Source organism: Sapajus apella, unplaced genomic scaffold (assembly GCF_009761245.1).
Source record: "Sapajus apella isolate SASKATOON/1434 unplaced genomic scaffold, GSC_monkey_1.0 scaffold21, whole genome shotgun sequence".
NCBI classification, from domain to species: Eukaryota; Metazoa; Chordata; class Mammalia; order Primates; family Cebidae; genus Sapajus; species Sapajus apella.
The window spans coordinates 21717929-21739441 of NW_022436961.1; the positions used below are offsets into that span (position 1 = coordinate 21717929).

Here is a 21513-nt window from a genome sequence, read left to right on the forward strand (position 1 = left end):
ATGAGAGCAAAAATTTGGTATTGGTTATTCAAGAAACTAAAAAAGAAGTCTATGTTTGTAAAGCACTGAGTTGAAACCTTTAATCATTCGTACAAGAGAAAGAAGAAAGGTTAGAAAATAAATTATAAAGATAAAGGAAATAGGAAACAAACACTTCACAGAAAGTTTAAGGCCTTTCTTTTGGATCATTTTCTTTTTTCCCAACCTACTAGGGTGCCCTTCAGCTCTATCTGACCAGTCTCCTCTCCAGGGCACCTACCAGGCTCTGTCTCCTAGAACCATGAGAACTTCCGGCTTTGCTCTATGCACAGAGCTGCATCCCTAGCAAGAGGACAGGACCTGGGAATCAATGGATTAACAAGCCTACATGAGCTGCTGTCAAATCTGGCCTTGAAATAAGTGCTTTTAACAAAAGTCCAGTGTTAAATATCACTGACCTTTCAAATGACATCCTTACCTTGTAGGAAGGTCCCTAACTCTCTGAAAATCCAGGTCTTTGTTGTGCTGCAGTTTGTCTCCTTTCTTACTTGTGAATAACATCAAGAGGGAAGTGAATACCTTTTAAAGTTTTGTAATTTAGAGATGAGGTGCTTTCAGGTGACTAGAGGAAAACTGAAAAAGAGAAAAATCTTTAAAACTGAAATGAATTTCCAAGAAACAGCTTTAGGAACATTTGTGTAAAGATTTTGCTATCAATACCTCCTGTTTACCAATATGTAGATATCTATAGTTTACTTTTAGGATTACTAATTTCCTTATATCTGTAACCACAGAGATCTATAGATCTATATACAGCTCTACCCTAACATACTAATGTCTCAATACGGGTAACATAGCAAGACCCCAATTCTTCAAAAAATAAAAATACTAGCCAGATATGGCAGCACACACCTGTAGTTCCAGTTACTCAGGAGGCTGAGACAAGAGGATTGCTTGAGCACAGGAATTCAAGGCTGTAGTGAGCCATGACTACACCACTGCACTCCAGCCTGGGCAACAGAGGGAGACTCCATCTCAAACAACAACAGCAACAAATGTCAATAGATCTTGGCAGTGTGACGTATGCTTCCATGACAAAGTCTAATCAATAATTCCTCCACCTGTTTTCCACTGATAGAATTGAATTCTTATTTATGATTCCCTCAGTTATAAAGTTAGCTGAAGGGCGAAAGAAAAAACTGAAAGAACTAACATGGAAGCTACCAGTCATACAAGGGCATGAGGTTTAAAAATGGCAAGTGGCTTAGATGGTGCCCATCCCTGGTTATCTAGATATCTTCTCTGGCAGGCTAACAACAGCCCCCTTGTTGAAGACTCCTGGCTTCTACCTTCTTTGACCAGCCCTTTCTTTGGCTTCTTTCAGCTAGCCGCAAAACACAGTGGGGCACATTCATTAGCCAGGGTTTCTTTACAGCCTTGGCATGCTCCACGGGCATCAGCCAGTTGCCAGCCTCCACCAGCAGCATCTGCTTGTGCCTCATTTATCCTCACCCCTTCCCATTTTCCTATAACTGTAGACTGTTTAAAAAGAAAAACATAAAATCATAATTGACAACTCTTTGAAAATAAGCACAAACACTGACACACATGCACACACAGTCACACCACACTTAGAAAACAAACAAGCAAGGTGAAGTCATTCAGTTGGTCAAGATCCTTACAGAGAATAAAAGTAAAAATATTTTGGGAAATAAAAAAGGACATTGTGAAAAATTTATTCGTTGGTGACAAAACGAAACACACTATTAACAAAATGACTCAACCTACAAGTGTGTCGATTGCAAATACTGTGCTTGAATCAGGAGCAAACAGGTATTACTATCTTTTTTGTTTGCTGGTGAACTTGTTAAGTCATGCATTTAAAAATATAACTTCCCAGACTTTACGCACATAATGAACCTGGCTTAGAATGTTCTCCTTCTTTTTATCACTTATTTTAACTCATCTTCCTTCAAGGTCATGTCTTATCTTCTTCCCAAACTTTCTGACAACTTTCCCTCCCCATCTGGGTAAAATTTATTACACCCAACTATATTGATTATCTGTCTGCCTAATTTGTCCTCCAAGTGCCTTCCCAATGAAAGTGTGAACTGCTTGAGGCCATTCTTTATTTTCTAGACTTCTCTTACTTCCTTTACAGCACCTAGTTCATCCAGGACACAAGTAAACTCAATCAGTTGTTTAAATATTCAAGCTGGTGGCTACACAGTGTATTCCTACCAATAAGCAACTGAACAAAAATGCTAACTAAGGACACAGAATTAGAGGGATGCTTAAATAGCAGAAGTGGAGGGGTCTCAGTTAATTTATGGAATCCTTGCAGTCATATATTGAGCCAATCTGGTGTTCCTCTCACTGTGTTTTGCAGTTGGGATACAAAGGTGAATCAAGTACTGCCTGTTCCCTTAGAATGCTTGCAGTTGATAGGGTGATCAAGTCCAAACCCCATTTTGCAGATAAGGAAACTGAAGCTAAGAAGAGTAGGGACTTGCTCAATCTTGCAGTTAAGACCAGCAATAGACCAGTGTTTCCCCAGTTAACTCCATGACACACCATCTACATAATTTTTGTCATATGTGAGTAACAACCATTCAATTTCTAATGCTTTTTTTACTTAAATAATTTTAAAGGGAATCTGTAGATTTATTTATTGATTTACTTATTTATTTGTTGAGGAGTCTCACTCTGTCGCCAGGCTGGAGTGCAGTGGTATAATGTCTGCTTCCTGCAACCTCCGACTTCCTAGTTCAAACTATTCTCCTGCCTCAGCCTCCCGAGAAGCTGGGATTACAGGCACATGCCATCACACCCAGCTAATTTTTCTATTTTTTAGTAGAGACGGGGTTTCATCATGTTGGCCAGGATGGTCTTTATCTCCTGACCTCATGATCCACATGCCTTGGCCTCCCAAAGTGCTGGGATTACAGGTGTGAGTCATCGTGCCCAGCCTTAATATGCTTTAAAGTAGATGCATAACTTCTAAAATAAAAATAATAGAAGTTGTGTTATCACTTAAAGTCCGTCCACATTTTTGGGAAATACTACATCAAAATCCATATTGACCAAAATCAGGTAGCTTAGCATGCATTTCACGTAAGGTGTTACTACAGACATGTGATCATAGGGAAAATCAATCTTTTTGCAGAAGTCATATCTATCTCATTTGATCTGCTTCATCTCAAATGCAAAAGAAAAGAAAACTTGGGACCATTAAAACTCATCAAGAAAAAACATCCATTCAAAAGTGAAGGTGCTGATAATAGGTATTCGGTAACAAACAAAATGAAGACATGAATTAGAAGGCATGTGTGACAGTTGGACTTGAAGAATACAGATTTAATTAGTGTAGAAAGGCAGAGAAAAACAGTACTAGTTTCTGTTATTTCAAATTTGCTAAAATCAGAGTTGACAGTTCCATTGAGTGTGAAAGATGTACCTATCTCTCTGCAGAGAAAACATTGTAGTTTCTGAATACAGGACAATGAAGCTTTTATTAACCTGGATATTTTCTAAATTGGGCACTCCAGTTCGCTATTTTAATTGTAGCTTATCAGTAGTTAAACAATTTATTAGCTAACCAAAATATTTCAATTTTAACTATCATTGTTAAAAACGTTTTTTGAAAATATGAAGGCATAATTTTCTGCCAGAGGTAGTTAAAGAATACCAAATGTAATGTCACATTTCTTTGGATATTTATGATATTGTGGTGGCTCAGGCTAAATCTAGATTTTTAAATGCTTTTGATTTCCTGAGTGCCTATCACAGACTGGTCCTCTGTTTTCCTTACACAACCCCATCTGATTCTCACCACATTATGGTGAGACATGTGTTGCCATCCCTGTTGTGCAGATGAATGAATTTAGCTATAAAGAAATTAAATATTAATAGCACATTTGGAGATCAACAGTGAGGGTAGTAAAGACTTTTACCCAGGTCCACCTGGCTTCTGAGTTCATGTCCTTCTTCCCTAGAAGTGTGGTACTACAGCAGAATGGGAGGACACAGAATCCTGGCCTGAAGGTGCATAGTCACAATGGGATTCCTTAGTCTTAAAATAAAAGTTTTTTAAATTTTTTAGCATTTTATAATCTGGCAATTTCCCTGAAGCATTAGATAGAGCACAAAAAGGAAATTCAAGGCCAGGTGCGGTGGCTCAGACCTGTAATCCTAGCACTTTGGGAGGTTGAGGTAGGCAGATCACTTGAGGTCAGGAGTTCAAGACCAGCCTGACCAACATGGAGAAACCCTGTCTCTACTAAAAATACAAAAATTAGCTAGGCATGGTGGTGTGTGCCTGTAATCCCAGCTACTCAGGAGGCTGAGGCTAGAGAATTACCTGAACCTTGGAGGCGGAGGTTGCAGTGAGCTAAGATTGCGCCACTACACTCCAGCCTGGATGACAGTGACAAAGAAAGAAAGAAAGAAAGGAAAAAGAAATTCAAGTAAACTGAGAACTCCAGGTAGCTGAATTCTAGTTAATTAAGCTTTAACAGCATGTAATTCCTAACAATTAAAGATGCCTCTAGCGTATACCTAAGCAGAGTAATATTAGACATGAGAGTGCTTATATGGCTTCCTTTTTCCCCCTTTTTTGATTTTTTTCTTAAACAATATTTTAAATTATTATTTTAACTATTTTTAACTGCTATTTACATAATAGTCATACCTATTTATGGGGCAAATATGATATTTTGATATAAGCGTACAATGTAATAATCAAATGAGGGTCAATTCATCACCTCAAGCATTTATCATTTCTTTGTGTTAGGGGCATTCCAGTGGCTTCTTTTGAAGTGAAGGTAGAAATATTCTAATAATATTGAGAGAATCTAAACACTGCTCAGCAAATTAATCTCTTGAATATTATCAGGTCCTCCTTAGCAAAAAATGTGCAAAATAAATCTTTCAGAGTTATGCTTTTAAAATGTCAGGAATAAAATTCTTCCCTCTCAACATTACAGTATTGCGTCATTTGCTCTAACATGAAAATCCAGGAATCAAAAACAAGAACTTGCTAGAATCAATGCCCTTGTGATTTTAGCTTGAAATAAAGCAGTGAACATTTACTATTATTGTATTAAATAAACTTTATAGGAGGCCACTGTTTTGGACTGAGCTCCTGTAGCAGGTCCCAACAAACCAAACCAAACCAAAATGAAGTCACTCATGCTAAGTGCCACATAATTAAACCAAATTTTAAAATGGATAGTTTTCCAAAAAAACAGGAGATTCACCTCAACCAATAGGAAGGGGTCCAGTTTACCTAAGCCAGCATGAGGAAGTCCCCTCTGTTTTAACCCTCTGAGGAAAGTAACTTTGTAATGACCAGTCTGCTTTTTGTTCCTTGTATATTCTTTCTTCTATCTTTTTCTGCCTATAAAACTCTGAGGGGAAAAAAAAAAAAAACTGAGGTTTTTTTTCCTGCTCTTACCATAGTAATAATCAACACAGAAGACTTCTGTGACCAAACATGTGTGTGGTGGGAAGTTTCTCCCCCTTCTCCCCATCTCCAAGCAAGCGATCAGTTCTGCTATGGACCTCAGCTGGGTGCCTGCCAATTAAATTCTGATATTATCTACCTGGAAATAGCAACAGATCCCACAGCTTGAGGGCTTAGTCTGACAAGACCACCCCCTGACCATCACCACCAGACACCAGTTTTACGTTTGGGCCTCTAGAACTTCTGACAGATCAGCTTCAAATTGGGATTCCCATGATCCCCTCTTTGGGTTTGATTAATTTTCTAGAACAGTTCACAGAATTCAGGGAAAAAGTTAACATTTATTGGTTTATTACAAAGGTTATTATAGCCTATACATCTGAAGAAGTGCATAGGGCAAGGCATGTGGTAAGGGGCATGGATCTCCCATCCCTCACCCGGGCATGCCACCCTCTAGGAACCTCCATGTGTTTAGCTATCCGGAAGTTACCCAAACCCTGTCCTTCTGAGTTTTTATGAAGGCTTCATTACATAGGCATGATTGATTAAATCACGGATCATTGATGATCACTTTAACCTTCAGCCCCTCTCCCATCCTCAGAGGTTGGGGGCTAGAGCTGAAAGTCTTAACCCTCTAATCCTTCCTGGAAATCACTCCTGGCAGGAAGCTTTTCCTAACCATTAAAACGAGGCTGGGTGCCCCAATTATTCATTTCCAAAGCATCTTGACATTCTTGGGGATACTTATCCTCCTTTTAATTATTTATTCAATGACTGTCTTTTCAGCCAGATTATAAACACCTCAGAGAAAAGCCTTATGATGATGATTATTAGTTATAATCCCAGGGTCTAGCACAGAGCCTAACAATGAATATTTATTAAATGAGTGAAAGCTAATTGCCAAAGATGTAAGACTGATGAGTTCTTTGGGCAGATTGTCATTTAAAAAAATTGATCAGTTTGCAAGAACTGTAAATTGAGAGAAATCAGTACTGTGCTGTGCCTTAGTTTGTGAAATTAAGTCAGAGGAATATAATACATATTGATTATAATAGTAATAGTAATAGTAACTAGTAGTAACTACTGTAGTGCTACTGAGGTTTCCATGCCCTCTTGTGCTGTATAGTATGTTCATACCTGTCATTCCAGCTCAGTCTCACAGAATCTGAGAGTTGGGAAGAAATTCTAGAGTCACCCCATTCAAGGCTTCATTTGAGAGATGAGGAAATGCAAAGACCTCATTGTACCGAGAGTCATTGCATTCTCCAAGACGCCTCCCGCAGAAGGCACCAGAACAGCCCTTGGACTCTGATCATGTGTTCTTGAAACTCAAAAGACTGCATCATAACTCTCTGAGCATAACTCGAATAGCTTGTGAAAGGATGGGAAATCCAACATAAGTGGGCTGGTAGAACCAGAAGGTGGAACCACAATTGGGTGGTTCAGGCACAGAGGCTTCCCAGGGTGTCACAAGTCAGCAGCAAGGGGTGTCATTCAAGGCTCAGGATGGGATCTGTTGTCTTATGAACTGAAAGGGGCTACAGCAGGGGTCAGTGAAGCAGGCAGGAGCTGTTCTCCAGAGGCCCACAGCAGTTGCCTCTGGATGACTCATTTCCTCCCACTGGAGCCAACTGGGTGACTGCTGGGCTTATCAAACCCAGCCCTCTGGACCGTTTTCTGGCCAGATTGGAGGAATGTTCCTGACATATCTACCCATGTACTCTTTCTTTTCAGTGGACTGCAGCTATCTCCCCTTAGCTTTCCAACATGGGACACTTTAGGGTCCAAAGGAAAAATCCCTCTATCAGTTAGGCACATGGGAAGTGATTTCTGATCATGACATGGAAGAGAATGATTTTCCATATGCCTGAAAATTCAGCACAGTTCATCAGTTCACAGCTCACATCTGTGTGCTGGGAATACAGGGCTGGCTGCACGATTCCTTGGTTTTGGCTCCCCTGATGCCTGGATAGAGGAGATACCTGCCAGAGCCCCCAGAACACATGAGAAGAGGAAGTAGTACTGTGAGATCTTTAGTGATAGTGGAGTTGACATGGAGGACGATAAATCTGATGACCAAAAAAGTCAGACTCAGATGGCCTTTAATTCTCACTTTACTCTTCCTCTTCTTTGCCTTTTTTTTTTTTTTTTTTTGAGACAGAGTTTATTCTGTTGCCCAGGCTGGAGTACAGTGGCATGATCCTGGCTCACTGTAGCCTCCACCTTCTGGGCTTGAGAGATCCTCCTGCCACAGCCTCCTGACGAGCTGAGACTACAGGCATGCACCACAAAGTCTGGATAATTTTCTTTGTTTTTTATAGAGACAAGGTTTCATTATGTTATCCAGGCTGACCTTGAAATCCTGGCCTCAAGAAGTCCTCCCACCTCAGCCTCCCAAGGTGCGGGGATTACATGCATGAGGCATTACTCTCAGCCTCCTCTTCCCTTTTGATAGCAAGGGGTGTCAGGTCAAAGCACGGACACAGTAGAGCAGTGATGTGCTTGGTGCTATGATTTAAGAGCCATCGGCAGTTGGACTGGCTCTGACTGTGTGAAAAATGGACTTGCTTTTTGTTGGTCAAATCTGCTTCCTCTCAAGGGATTGCCTGGAAAGGTGAACAGTCCAGCAAGTCCCTTCCCTCATTCTCTGTCACTGTCCTTAAACTCCCCTCCCCCAAATCCTTATTATGCTTCATCATTCTATAGAAATATCTCAGCTTCCATCACACCCAACTCACAGTTCTGATGGGACTCTTTAAATGCCCTGAATTAATGTCAAACTAACATAGGGAAAGTTGTTTTAAACTGTCTTTTCAGCAGAAGAATAGCCACCCAGTGCAATAACTATTTACTTTCAGCAGCTTAAATGCAAATGTCATTAAACCTTTACAATGGTTCTCATAAATGCCATTCATTTTCAACCGCAGTTTCAAAGAATTACACATGGGAGTTTTTCAATTTAATATGAACGATAAATCTTATACGTGTTGTGGGATCTGCTGGCCTATAAAAGCTGAGTAAGGCAGTTTCCACAAGGGCTTAGCTTGCTTGAAATAACTTAAGAACAAAACACCATTCTTCCAATGGGGGAAGGGAAAGGAAAAGGAATAGAATTGAAAGAGGGGACCAGCCAAGTAGCCAGTCAACCAGACTCTCTAAAAGTGGTTGGGCAGAAGCTGAATTTATGCAAACTTTAGCAGATTATGTACCCATTACATGTTTATCTGTGCAAATGTGGATCTTCCTTTCTAGTAAGGGAGATAAGATTTGTACATAAATACTTGAAACTGTGTTGAAAGTGATAGGGTCATCATTATGATAACACCTATGACTTAGTGAGAACTTTTTCTACAATAAGCAGGAACTGTGCTAAGGGCTTCAAATCTTTTATAAAAAGAAAGTTCACAACAACTAAAGAGTACAAAGAAAATGAGGCTCAGAAAAGTTAAGGAATTTGCCCTGAATCCCTCAGCTAGCTGGACTTCAAAACCAGAACTGACTCTAACTAAGGTTGTCAGATAAAATATAGGACACCAGTTACATCTGAATTTCACATCAACAAATCATTTGTGAGCATAAGTATCTCCCCAATATTGCTATTTTTCTTTGTGAAATCTGGCAGTTCTACACCACCTCTCAACGTAAAAAGCTCTTCTTAAGTAGTGCGAGAATTCAGGACAAGGAGAGGTTTCTTCTGGTTAGGAATGTCATAAAATAGATTGTTGCCCATCGTTCTGGGTACTCAATCCCTATTTCAGATGAATTGTTATGGCTACGAGAGGCATAAGACTTGAGAAAAATGTCCCATAGACAGCATTTGTTTTTAATGTGATATGCCTAGCAAGGTTTAAACCATTTTTTTTTCCTCTGCACTCCATCAGCAAAAAACATTGGAGCATTCACTTCCAAAATACACATATTTACTTATGACTGATATATTGATACTATTGTATTAGTGTACTGTCATGTACAAAAAACAAAAATAAAGCTAGAGAGGCAAGATCTAAAAATATAAACAGTAGGGAGGCTGAGGTGGGTGTATCATCTGAGGTCAGGAGTTCAAGACCAGTCTGACCAATATGGTGAAACCTCATCTCTACAAAAAATACAAAAAAAATTAGCCAGGTGTGGTGGCACACACCTATAAACCCAGCTACATGGGAGGCTGAGGCAGGAGAACTGCTTAAACCTGGGAGGCAGAGGTTACTGTGAGCTGAGGTTGCACCACTGCACTCCAGCCTGAGTAACGGAGTGAGATTCTGTCTCGAAAACATGCATATATATATGGAGAGGGAGAGAGAGAGAGGGAGAGAGAAATATATATATAAACAGAAGCACTACCATTTTCTTTCTGTACCTAGTACATTGTATTGCAATCTTGGCTCACTGCAACCTCTGCTTTCTGGGTTCAAGTGATTCTTGTGCCTCAGCCTCCCAATTAGCTGGGATTACAGGTGTGCGCCACCACGCCCAGCTAATTATTCATTTATTTATTTTAGTAGAGTTGGGGTTTCACCATACTGGCCAGGCTGTTGAGAAGCCTGAGGGGAGAGAGGGCCTTGGCTTGAGCCTGGAAAGGGGGAGAAAGACAAGCCTGACAAACCTGGGCAGCTTCCCAGGGGCAGCACCCTGAAATAAAAGAAGGGTGGGTGCATTTATGAGATGACTTTTATAGAGTTAGTTAGAATTTTACAGGCTTTCACATGTATGCCTCTTACTTTTTAACCTTGTCAGAGGACCCTGATACACATGACTTCACTCTTCCAATTCTAGGGAGCTCTTTCGGTTTTCGGAATCAATCTCTCTCTCTCTTTTTCTCTTTCTCTCTTTCTGATAGAATCTCTCTCTCTTGCTCAGGTTGGAGTACAGTGGCACTTTCTCTGCTTACTGCAGCCTCCGCCTCTCAGGTTCAAGCAATTCTCCTGGCTCAGCCTCCCCAATAGCTGGGATTACAGGTGCCCACTACCAGACCCAGCTAACTTTCTATCAATTTCATCATGTTGGCCAGGCTGGTCTCAAACTCCTGAGCTCAAGTGATCTGCCCGCTTCAGCCTCCCAAAGCGGTAAGATTACAGACCTGAGCCACCATGCCTGGATTGTTTTCTGAACATTTCTAAACCTCAGTAATATTCTTATTTTCAAAGTCTCATGTGTTCTGAACTGCAGTGGATGATGAATTTATAGAGAATTAAGATATTAGGTATATAGAACACGGAATTATGATTAGATGGAAATAATACATTTTGTCTTTCTATTTCAAGATGGAAGAGATGGGTAAGAAAAATCATTTCTGTGCAGACAGAGAGAAGAGAGAAAACCCAGGCCACAGGGTCCTAGCTGCTCAAATGCAACCAGGACACAGAAGCAGTGGAGCTGTTGAACCTGAAAGTATACAGCCTGAGGTGGGAGGCAGTCGAGCCAAAATGAGGGTGGACGGAGGACTAGCAAAGCAGAGAGGCTCTCCCGGGTCTGCATATTCTGTGCCAGGCTCAATTCCAAGTTCTTTACATATTATAACTCACGTAATCCTTATTTTCCATCTGGCTCTGAAGTCTGTACTATGCCAAGCTCATGCAGAAGGACCCGAGTGAATACAAGAATGCATGAATGTTTTGTACCGTAGCAATTTCCTGAGGCTTGGCCCAAATTTAGAGGACAGGAAACCCTGAGACTATCCGAGACTGAATTTCTTGCTAGTCAGAATTTGGGGCTAGATTTTATTTAAAAACAATAAAATGGTTCATTCTCTAAGCATGTTGATAGACTTTTATACCTGCTATACTTGTAATTCATGAATAACTTATTTTGTTCTTTTTCTTGCCTCTTAACAGAATGATAACCCAATTTTTTTTCCATAAGGCACAGACTAGTCCACCTACAGCAAAGGCCAAGCAAACCTGAAAAGGGATGGGGTGGGTAATTAATGCTATAAATTCTTTGTTCAGGTTTCATGATTAAGACAGGCCTGGGCAGGCAAAGTGACTCATGCCTGTAATCCCAGCATTCTGGGAAGCCAAGGCAGGTGGATCACTTGAGGTCAAAAGGTCGAAAGTAGCCTGGCCACCATGGCAAATCCCCATTTCTACCAATAATACAAAAATTAGCCCAGCATGTTAGCACACCCATGTAATTCCAGCTACTCGGGAGGCTAAGGCACAAGAATCACTTGAACCCAGGAGGCTGAGGTTGCAGTAAACCGAGATTGTGCCACTGCACTACAATCTGAGCGACAGAGTGAAACTGTCTCTCAAAAAAAAAAAAAAAGAGCTGCCGCCGAAGAGGTATTAATAATTGTCTTGTCTGAGAGGGAAAAAGGCAGAAAAGCCAGTGGGTACATGACTGTTGTGAATTGACATTAGAGGGGTCACAAATTCTAAATGGCATTTTTGTTCAGGGGTCATGGCCTGCTTATTCTGAATTGAATCACCTGCACTGGTTTGCTGTTCAAACACCGGAATTGTTTATGTGCTGCATCAAGGCAGTCCTTGCACTGGGAGCCTCATCCCTAGAAGCATTCCCAAATCAACCTGAGCTCCTCAACTCCCAACATGGTCTGACCAGCACACAGCTTCAGAGTCACTGACGTGGATCAAGTTTACAGAACCCATTGCTGTGTTTCTGCTGTCTCTTAGCAACGTCTTGCAGGGTGGCCTGATTCAGTTGCCATCACTACCTGGCACCTGGGAAGGGAAATCTTCCAGGATGAGGAGAAATCTCCCAGGTCCAGGGAATTGCCACCACTCTCTGATATACAGACATACAATCTAGGTCCAGATTTTCTAATCTGGATTTCAGATTCTCCAATGTTGTCTTAAATCATGCATATTTTTTATGTTGAAATATGTACTTCATTTCATGACACTGTATTGTTTTCCATACATGTAGTTTACTATTTTTAGTTTATTTTTATGCCTTTAAATAAAAAGTATAATTTTACAACTCAGAAATATTGTTGAAAATTAATTACTAATTTTTTTTTTTTTTGAGATGAAGTCTTGCTGTGTTGCCCAGGCTGGAGTGCAGTGGCATGATCTCGGCTCACTGCAACCCCAGTCTCCCAGGTTCAAGCAATTCTCCTGCCTCAGCCTCCTGAGTAGCTGGGAATACAGGCATCTGCCACCATGCCCAGCTAATTTTTTCGTATTTTTAGTAGAGACAGGGTTTCACCATGTTGACCAGGCTGACCTCTAACTCCTGACCTCAAGTGATCCACCCGACTTGGTTTCCCAAAGAGCTGTGATTACAGATATGAGCCACCACTCCTGGACATTAATTACTAATATTTAAAATACATTTATTTTCTTTGTAGAGATAGTCTCTTGCTGTGTTTCGCAGGCTGGTTTCAAACTCCTGGTTTCAAGTGATCCTCCCAGCTTGGCCTCCCAAAATGTTGGGATTACAGGCATGAACCATGGCACGCAGCCTGTAAACCGTAATCTTAATTTTCAGGTTTCAGACAATTTCGTTTCATGTGTATATGGTTATATCACTGCTAATTTATTTCATAATGAATTATGAAATTCACACATGAACTCAGGATAAGTCTAAAACTCAAATTCTCTTCACATTCTTTCAATTCACCAGGCTTTTTCTTCTTTCACTCTGATGGCCCCTGAAGTAAATCTCTACTGAGATTCTCCTCTGACTCAATGGCAAAAAAATGGTGGCCGGGCACGGTGGCTAATGCCTGTAATCCCAGCAGGTTGGGAGGCTGAGGTGGGTTGGATCACCTGAGGTCAGGGGTTCAAGATGAGTCTGGCCAACATAGCAAAACCCTGTCTCTACTAAAAGTACAAAAATTAGTCGGGCGTGGTAGCAGGTGCCTGTAATCCCAGCTACTCAAGGAGGTTGAGGCAGAAGAATTGCTTGAACCTGGGAGGGGAGGTTGCCGTGAGCTGAGATTGCACCACTGTACTCCAGCCTGGGTGACAAGAGCGAGACTCCATCTCAAAAGAAAAATTGCTAAATTTTTCCTCAAATTATGATGTACAGATAGTAACTTGGACAGTAATTACCCCATTGTAGGCTTGAATTGATTATTACACAAAATATTAAACCGTTGTACGTACACTGTCAGTGTTTCATGCTGTTTTAACATGCCTCTCTGCCTTAAACTTAAAGCTTATAGAGAGCAGGAAAAGTATCTTCTGTTTTATGTCTTATAAAAGACCCACAGAAACATTTAATAAGTTAATTTAATAATGTGTATGGTAACAATCAACAGTGTAATTCCTGCATTCACTTTGAATACATAGCTTCTAATTGAATTTACATAATGCTTTTTCTCCAAAGAGCTTCAGAGGCTACAAACACAAGGCAACCTAATAAATGAAGAAAAGGCAGGCGCCAGCCAGAAGTGGTTCACAAAACGGTATAAAAAGATAGGTTGTTATGGAGGATGCACTCAATAAAAAACATGGTGGAAGGGTAGTTTGCAGAGTATGCTAAGAAAAAGTTCACTTACAAAAAAAGATTGAGGATGAGAAAATAAAAATTTTGCCGTGAGCTTTCTCAAATGGCATGAAAAGAAGAGCAGGAATGATTTATTTCACTCGAAAACATTTATTTTCTAGGTTGTTTAAAGAGTAGGGTAGTGCTGGTTCTACTTGCCTTACAATGGAAACAAATTTGTTTTTTACTTTCCTGGCCTGTGGTGGATTTAGAAAAGGATGTTAGAGGTAGGCATGGGAAAAATAGTGAGAGGAGAAGCCCAGAACAGAGGAAACCGGAAAACTACTGACAATCAAAAAGAGCTCCGAGAGCAGAGTACTATCAGGAGAGGGACCCATTAAATATAAGGGCGAATAGTCTTCAATACCTAAGAGTACCAACAAGCAATACTTGAGACCAGAGCGATGACTTATATTATCAGATTAAGTTGTGTTATGTGTGTGACGTTTAAGGAAACAGAAACACAGTGGATATTAAATGCTCATTAGAAAAGTTTTTATCCAAAATGTTGTTTTTAAATTGTTACTTTAAAGGTCAAGCAAAATTTGTTTTTTAAAGAGAATTTCTGTGGAACATGTTAAAAGAACCCCCATCTTCCTCCTTCCCTCCCTCCCTCCCTTTCTCCCTCCCTTCCTTCTCTCTTCACCCTTCTCACAATTAGAGCTACATAGATGCCCATGTGACTCTGATCTTGGGCAGCTAGGAAGCACAGAGCTGAGTTTGAATTTCAAACATACCAGCTCTGTAGGCCTTTATGGGATGAACTTTCGGGTTCTTTTTCTAATCTCAACCTCATCTTTCCTTAACCTTGACTTTTATTTGTATATTTTCCTAGACTTGATTGTTTATTACCATTTACTTTTCACTATTGTTTTTATTTATTATTTGGTCTTTGTTGTAGGATATTGGAACTGCTTTGTGGAAGAAGATTGAGTCTATCTAAACAAACTCTTCTGAGACTTCTCTGAGATATCTCTGACATGAGATTAATGGTCTAATCTTTTCACTGATACTGCATCATACAATCAGTGAGAACTCAATGAAGAGCAACAAACCTCCTTGCAGATAAAATGAGATTTTCCAATGATATAACATTGCAAGTGCTTGAATAATTCTCTGAAGCTTTTTACCTCATAATCAGCTGGACCTGGTGATTGAAAGATTAATGCAAAATCGCACATCCTGAAAATTAAAAGTTAAATTCCAAAAAGTTAAAATGGACTAAAAATAATCACAGGAAATATGCACAACATGAAGGGCAGCCAAAAAAGAGTCATAGATGCTGATGAGTTTAGAAGGAAGGAAGGTGAATGTCCTAAAAAAAAAAAAATGCAGCCCGCAATTATCTGACAATGTCAACTCCATGTAGCAATCATTCTTTCATTTGCCCACCTTTTTCATTTGCCTAGAAACATTTGCAGAGAGTTGTCAGCTAAAAGTGTAAAGTGATTTCTTTGTATAAATGTTCTATGTGAGCTCTCTCAAATTTTAGGGAAGCTATTAAACATTTTATAGCTTTTTGGGAGATTTTTAAAAACAACATCCTTGAGCTTTGTAATAGATTAGAATCAAATCATTGTGATGTGATTTATAAATATATTTGCTTATTTATGCTTATTTAATAGATGTGCTAAATCATATGATACAGTTCAAGGTTCAGTATAACCCGATTCAGGGAATGTGGCTACTTTTTTGGTGTTCTGACTTCTGGAATTTTAGGTCGGGAATCCCAGAGAATTGATGTAAAGTTGAAGGGACCACATGCGGAATCCACGATAGTCATCTGTGTATTACACAACCTGCTTTCACTAAGTCTTTGTAGGTCTCATAACATTCTATAGTCTCTATAAATCTACAAGGAAAAAAAATTTGTTGTTTTTGAGATAGAGTCTTGCTCTGTTGCCCAGGCGGAATGCAGTGGCACAATCAAAACTCACTGTAACCTCAAACTCCTAGGTTCAACTGAGATTCCTGCCTTGGCCTCCCAAAGTGCTAGGCTTACAGGCATAAGCCACCGAATCCAGCTAGGAATAAAAAGGTCTTCCAAAGAGAAAATTTTTACCATATCATAACCAGTAGCAGATTGTAGAAGTAAATCTATTTATAAATCATATCAGGTAATGATTTGATTCTAGTATATTACAAAGTTCAAGGATGCTGTTTTAAAAAATCTCCCTAAAAGCTATGAAATATATAATTTTAAAATACATTTATAGATTCTACATTAATAATATATTAATGTATAATTTATTCTCAAAATATAAAACATGAGAGAGCTCAAATAGAACATTTATACAAAGCAATCACTTTATACTCTCAGCTGACAACTCTTTGCAATTGCTTCTGGGCATTTATTGGGTTGGCTGTCTGTATTTCCTCCTCTGCTCTCTGCTTCCCATCACCTTTTAGAAATCGTCTTTTGCCCAGACGCCATGGCATAACCCCCTTCAGGATATCGGCACACCTGTTAGCACAATGTGAGCTGCACCTACCTCTGTGCCCACCATAGTAAGTTGAGTGGGTACCAGCCCACGTTAGACCAAAAAGTCTCTTCCCAAAAAGATAGGCCTAAGAGATTTCAGTCTTAGCCCAGATTGTCTTCTAAATAGAAGAGATGTAAACCTGGGAATAGAGCTGGCCAAATTTCTCCATGTGGAGAAGGGGGATGAGAAAGCAAATGGGCAGAAAGAGAAAGAGGGATTCAGAGAAGACTGAATAAAGGGCAGGCAGAAGATAGCAGAGGAAAGATTAAAAAAAACGACAACTGACATATTAGAGTTGCACTGAACCCCTGTGTCCCAGCTCCTCATCCAATTGCTTTTCAACACGTTGCAGGGACACAGCTGTAAAGGTGTCCTCACACTCTTGGCCCTCTTCTTCCTATAGATGGATTGAGATGCTGAGGTGTTTGTACTTCCAGGAGAATTGCACCTATACAACGATCTACAGGACTCTTGTGTGTGAATGTTAAAGGATGGGGTAAGGAGAGAAAAAGAGCCAGAGAAGGTTGTCATGGGAACACCAAGGCGAATCACAAGAGGAAAAAGGATTGAAACCCATTCTGCTATCTCAGGCTCTATTTATTTAAGTAGTAAATCAAGACATCTGTGTCAAAACCAACGTAGCATAAAATGAACTAAAGATAAGCTTTTCAATCCAATCAATACTGCCTCCTAAATACCAGAATCTTTTAAAATGGGTGTTTTACTGCATATTTATTCTACATTTCTGTTAAAATTACCATATGAGCCTTTGTGGATGCTCTTTCTTTGTTCTAGTTTCTTTTATAAAATTCTAAATGACTCATCAAGTAGAATTAATATAAAGAGAGAATTTTCTAGAATATTATTTCATGAGAAAAACAATTTCTAAACTTATGACAGACCAGAAAAGTTGAACAGGCTTGAGTAATGACATGTTTACCCTTAATGAGGTAAATGACTGCTTCCTGGTGCTTAAGTGGACCAGGGAGTCAATGTTCAATTCATAGAAGGGCATTTTATTTAACTAGGACTGTTACAGGACAGACAGTTTGCAATACTGGTCCAAAATTCTGTGGCGGGAATTGGTGTTACTACTCAAAGAAAGCACTGACTCTTCCATATCTCTGAGTGTCTTGCTCCCCATGGAAATCCCAGTTTTCCCTAAGAAAGGTAAGGCCACTCTATATGTAAGTTTCCTGTAGTGAAGTCATTGACAAAATAATGAATCTTTAGAGATAAGCTGAGATAGATAAAATTAACTTTTTCTTTTGAGATGGAGTCTAGCTCTGTCACTCAGGTTGGAGTGCAGTGGCATGATATCGGCTCACTGCAACCTCTGCCTCCCAGGTTCAAATGATTCTCCTGCCTCAGCTTCCCTAGCAGCTGGGATTACAAGTGCCTGCCACCATGCCTGGCTAATTTTTATACTCTTTTATATTTTTAGTAGAAACGGTTTCACCATGTTGGCCAGGCTGGCCTTGAACTCCTGACCTCAAATGATTCGCCAGCCTCAGCCTCCCAAAGTGCTGGGATTATAGGTGTGAGCCATCACATCTGGCCAAAATAAATTGTTTTAATACCTTTCTTTCCTTAAAGAGTTTCATTACCTTTCTGGATTCACGGATGCATAGGTACTATAGAATTTTTGAGGTAGAAAGACCTCCAGGAGAAAACAAGAGAAGCTAGCTTTGTCCAGTGAGTTGTCAGAGGCCACAGAGCTAGTTTGTCAGCAAAACCGGAGTTTCTTTGCCATCTTGTAAATTAAACAAAAAACTTGCTACCCAAAATGTAATGTACTTTCCAGATGTACGTTTCAGACATTAGTTTGATTTTTAAGGAATAACAATCCAAGACAGTGAGTTAACATGATTTTTCCTAGTCTGCTAGACAGTGTCTGCACGTAAGACAATAGACCTTCGCTGCATTTCCATTGATTAGATAAACGAATGATATCCCAACCCCTGTCTCCCTCTCACTCAAAGCCCCGGCTGGCTCCTGTTTGTCATGCTCATCTCCTCTCCCTCTTCTAAACCCTGAACACTCTTCTTACAAGCTAGTGATCAAAACTCAAAAAGTAGATTGGTTTCGAGGATCGATAGAGGGGGAGGAAGGGAAAAAGGAAGACTAAAATAGAGCAGTCGGTGAAATATTTGTACAGTCTATAAAAATGAAGGACATTAAAAAAACGTATTTACTACTAATTTTCTAATGCTGTTTATATACCAAAAGTCACTGCTACTTTAAGACATAAAGTATGTAAACTATGAAGATGTAGTAAAAAAAAATTTAACATGTGGAAATGTCTTGAAATGATTATAGAGAAAGCTTTTTTCCTCCTCTCTTTTGAGTTGGGTCTGTTTTCCTTGTCTTCTTATCTTTGGCCCCAAGCTCAAATCAAATGGGAACAGTTCCGTGGGTTCCCCCAGAGGGGCAGCAGCACATGGGGCGGGGAGATAGGGCAGGCTCTGGCCCTGGTGCATAGAATGTTCTCTGATTCACACTGACAGACTTATCACAAGAATGTTAGAGCCCTCTGTTGGCACCACCCTGAGGAGAGACTCCACATCCCCCACGCCCAGACCTTCAGTGCTTCTAGAAAGCTGGCTGGACTCATTGGCACAAGGTTAGGTCACCAGACCGAAAGTCCTAAGGGTCTTTCTCCCACCCTCTCCACCAGAGGAATTAGGAGTGCAGTGCAGACCACCAGGTCTCAGGAAGTGTAGAATTACTTCTAAGGAAATCTTGCCAGCTGGAAAGACAGTGAAAGAAGCCAGAGAGAGCCCTGGCCTCAGGGTAGACAACTTGAGGCCTGGGCCCAAGCTACCTTGTCCTAGTCCCATGGAGTTGCTTACCGTCCACAAGTATCTGTCCCTTCACCAGTGAAGTGGGGGTGATAATAACATGCATGCTTGCAGAATTTTGAGCTTTTTCATAAGAGGAAACAGTGCAGTGGAAGCTGTCCAGGTCATAGACTGCTCTGATTGTTTTTACTAAAGCCTGGTAGTAGAATAAACTAAGAACCACGCGATCTGTTCTTCACTCCTTATAATACTCAGAAAGACGCAAGCCAACAGTTTTTACTCTGGAACCTGTGATGTTTCAACACTGAGAGAATAAATTGAGCCGTTTTGAATCCTGCAAAGAAGCAAGTTTACCCTTCACATCCAGGATTTTCTCTTCAGAAAGTTGACACTAGGACCTCAACTCTACAGTACACGTGTCGGAATGGACTTTCCTTCCCTGTAACAAACATTTCACTTTAATAAATATAGCTGAGCACATTTTCCATAAGTTCATTGACTGAAAGTTTCCACTGTGGAGGATTAAGGGCGTTAGCATCCACAGTGGTCAAGAAGATACTATATTTTAATCAGCTTTTTGATACTTTGCTACAACTCATACAGCTGCATTCCAGAACATGGAAGGATTGAGTACTTCTCACACACTCGTCTTTCAAATCTAGAGAGCACCTTAATCTGTCCAGGGCTGGACAGCTGGAAAAACGATTTCTGTCAATTGTGCTGCTTTGTCTAACACCCAACCCTGGGGGGGGTGGTTCCCTGGTTAGAGATAGCCATACAGCACCCACAGGATCTGAGGATGCTAATTTCACAACTCCCCTCTCTCCCATGGCAGAGGGAATTACACTGTCTGACCAGCAAGGACAAGAGTAGGTTTTTGTAGCCCTATACCTTCACCAGACTCTGGGTTCACATGCTACTCCACACCTCTGACTCCATGACTTCCCTGGTCCTACCTGGTATCCCACTGATTTGGCTTCTCTTCTTCTCTCCCTTATAACTACTGAGGGCGCCTTTCACTTCAATCAACAAATCTCCCCTGCAACTGTGAAGCAGGGGATGCCATCAGTGTTTTCAAGATGGAATAACTGAGCCTCAGAGAGTTCTGGCGGCTTGCTCTGACCAAGGGCTTGGACTTGGGGCTTCTAACTTTTTAGCTAGGAATCCTGCAACCTTTAACTTAGATGGAGCAGATACCAGGCCCATTTACAGAGGGGTCTGAATAAGGTGGACAAGGGTGAGATTCACACACTTGGATCAATTCCCAAGGTGCCTCTCCCCCAAGAAATGGCAACAGCTCTGAGGCTTCAGCTTACCCACCAAAGGCAGGAGGGAAGAGTGAGAAAAGATGGGGTTTTCAAGTCATCAGGTCAGCATTGAAGTACACACACCATGTGTGACCCCACATACAGAGATGGGCTCTGACGCAGGGGTTTGTCATTCCTCCTAAATCCCGGTAGGAAATAAGAGATGCAAGAATTAGGATGGAATGTAAACTATTTCTTAAGGAAGCATGCTAACATCTCTTCCTCCAAGAGCGCTACTCTGGAGAGAACTTTCTTCCCGATTCTTAACTGTGGCTACGCAGGCCCTTGGTAAATAGAGAAAAGGGAAGGAAGGGTGTTCAGATGAAGTGGCACCCCCTCCAAGCCTATGGCAGGTCCCTGCCAGATGCTGTGAATTTCATTCATTTCTTCTGCGACTTCCCTGAGATTCCCCTCCATGCTGACCCTCAACACTCCAATGACTCCCTCTTCCTTACATCTCATCCCACCACCCTCCACACACTTCCTCACCTCCACCCTCATGATCACACACATGCAAAGGATAGCAGGATGGCCACACTGCTGAGAAAAGAAAGCTGAATGCAGAATTTTCAGTCTTGTCCTCCCATTTGGAGAACAGTGCACCTGAGCCAGGTGGAGAAGGTGGGCTGCAGGTACCAGCACAACAGGAAGGCTGGGCCAGAAGTACAGAGTGTGAGACACTAACAACAAGGGCAGGCAAGGCCATGATCAGAGGCAGAGCCCATAGAGCTGGAAAAGACCCTGGAGGCCACACAGGGCTGCCTTCCCCTTCCTGGCGGGGAATGGAGGCTCCTGTCCCAGGAAGCACATCCATTTGGTGGTGGTGGTCTAGGTGTGTTGGGGAGATGGGAGGTAGACGTGAGCCCTAGAAAATCAGGTGTTCACAGATGACAGTAGGGTGTGGCTGAGTTCCAAGGCTGTGCTCTGGTTCTAGAAACTTCCACAGCTCCCTGGAGCCTCCCCAGTTGTTCCCAATGCCCATTCTGGAGAACAGGCCTTGCTTTTGTCCTTGTCTTTCTGCAAGGGTG

At 41.0% G+C, this 21513-nt stretch overlaps 1 protein-coding gene across 1 annotated transcript in view; it reads right to left on the bottom strand.

Annotated features, from left to right (window-relative positions):
- The window catches only part of PSD3 (pleckstrin and Sec7 domain containing 3), a 526477-nt gene that overhangs the window by 501792 nt on the left and 3172 nt on the right, over positions 1-21513 (bottom strand). The gene's annotated exons all lie outside the window — the stretch shown is intronic.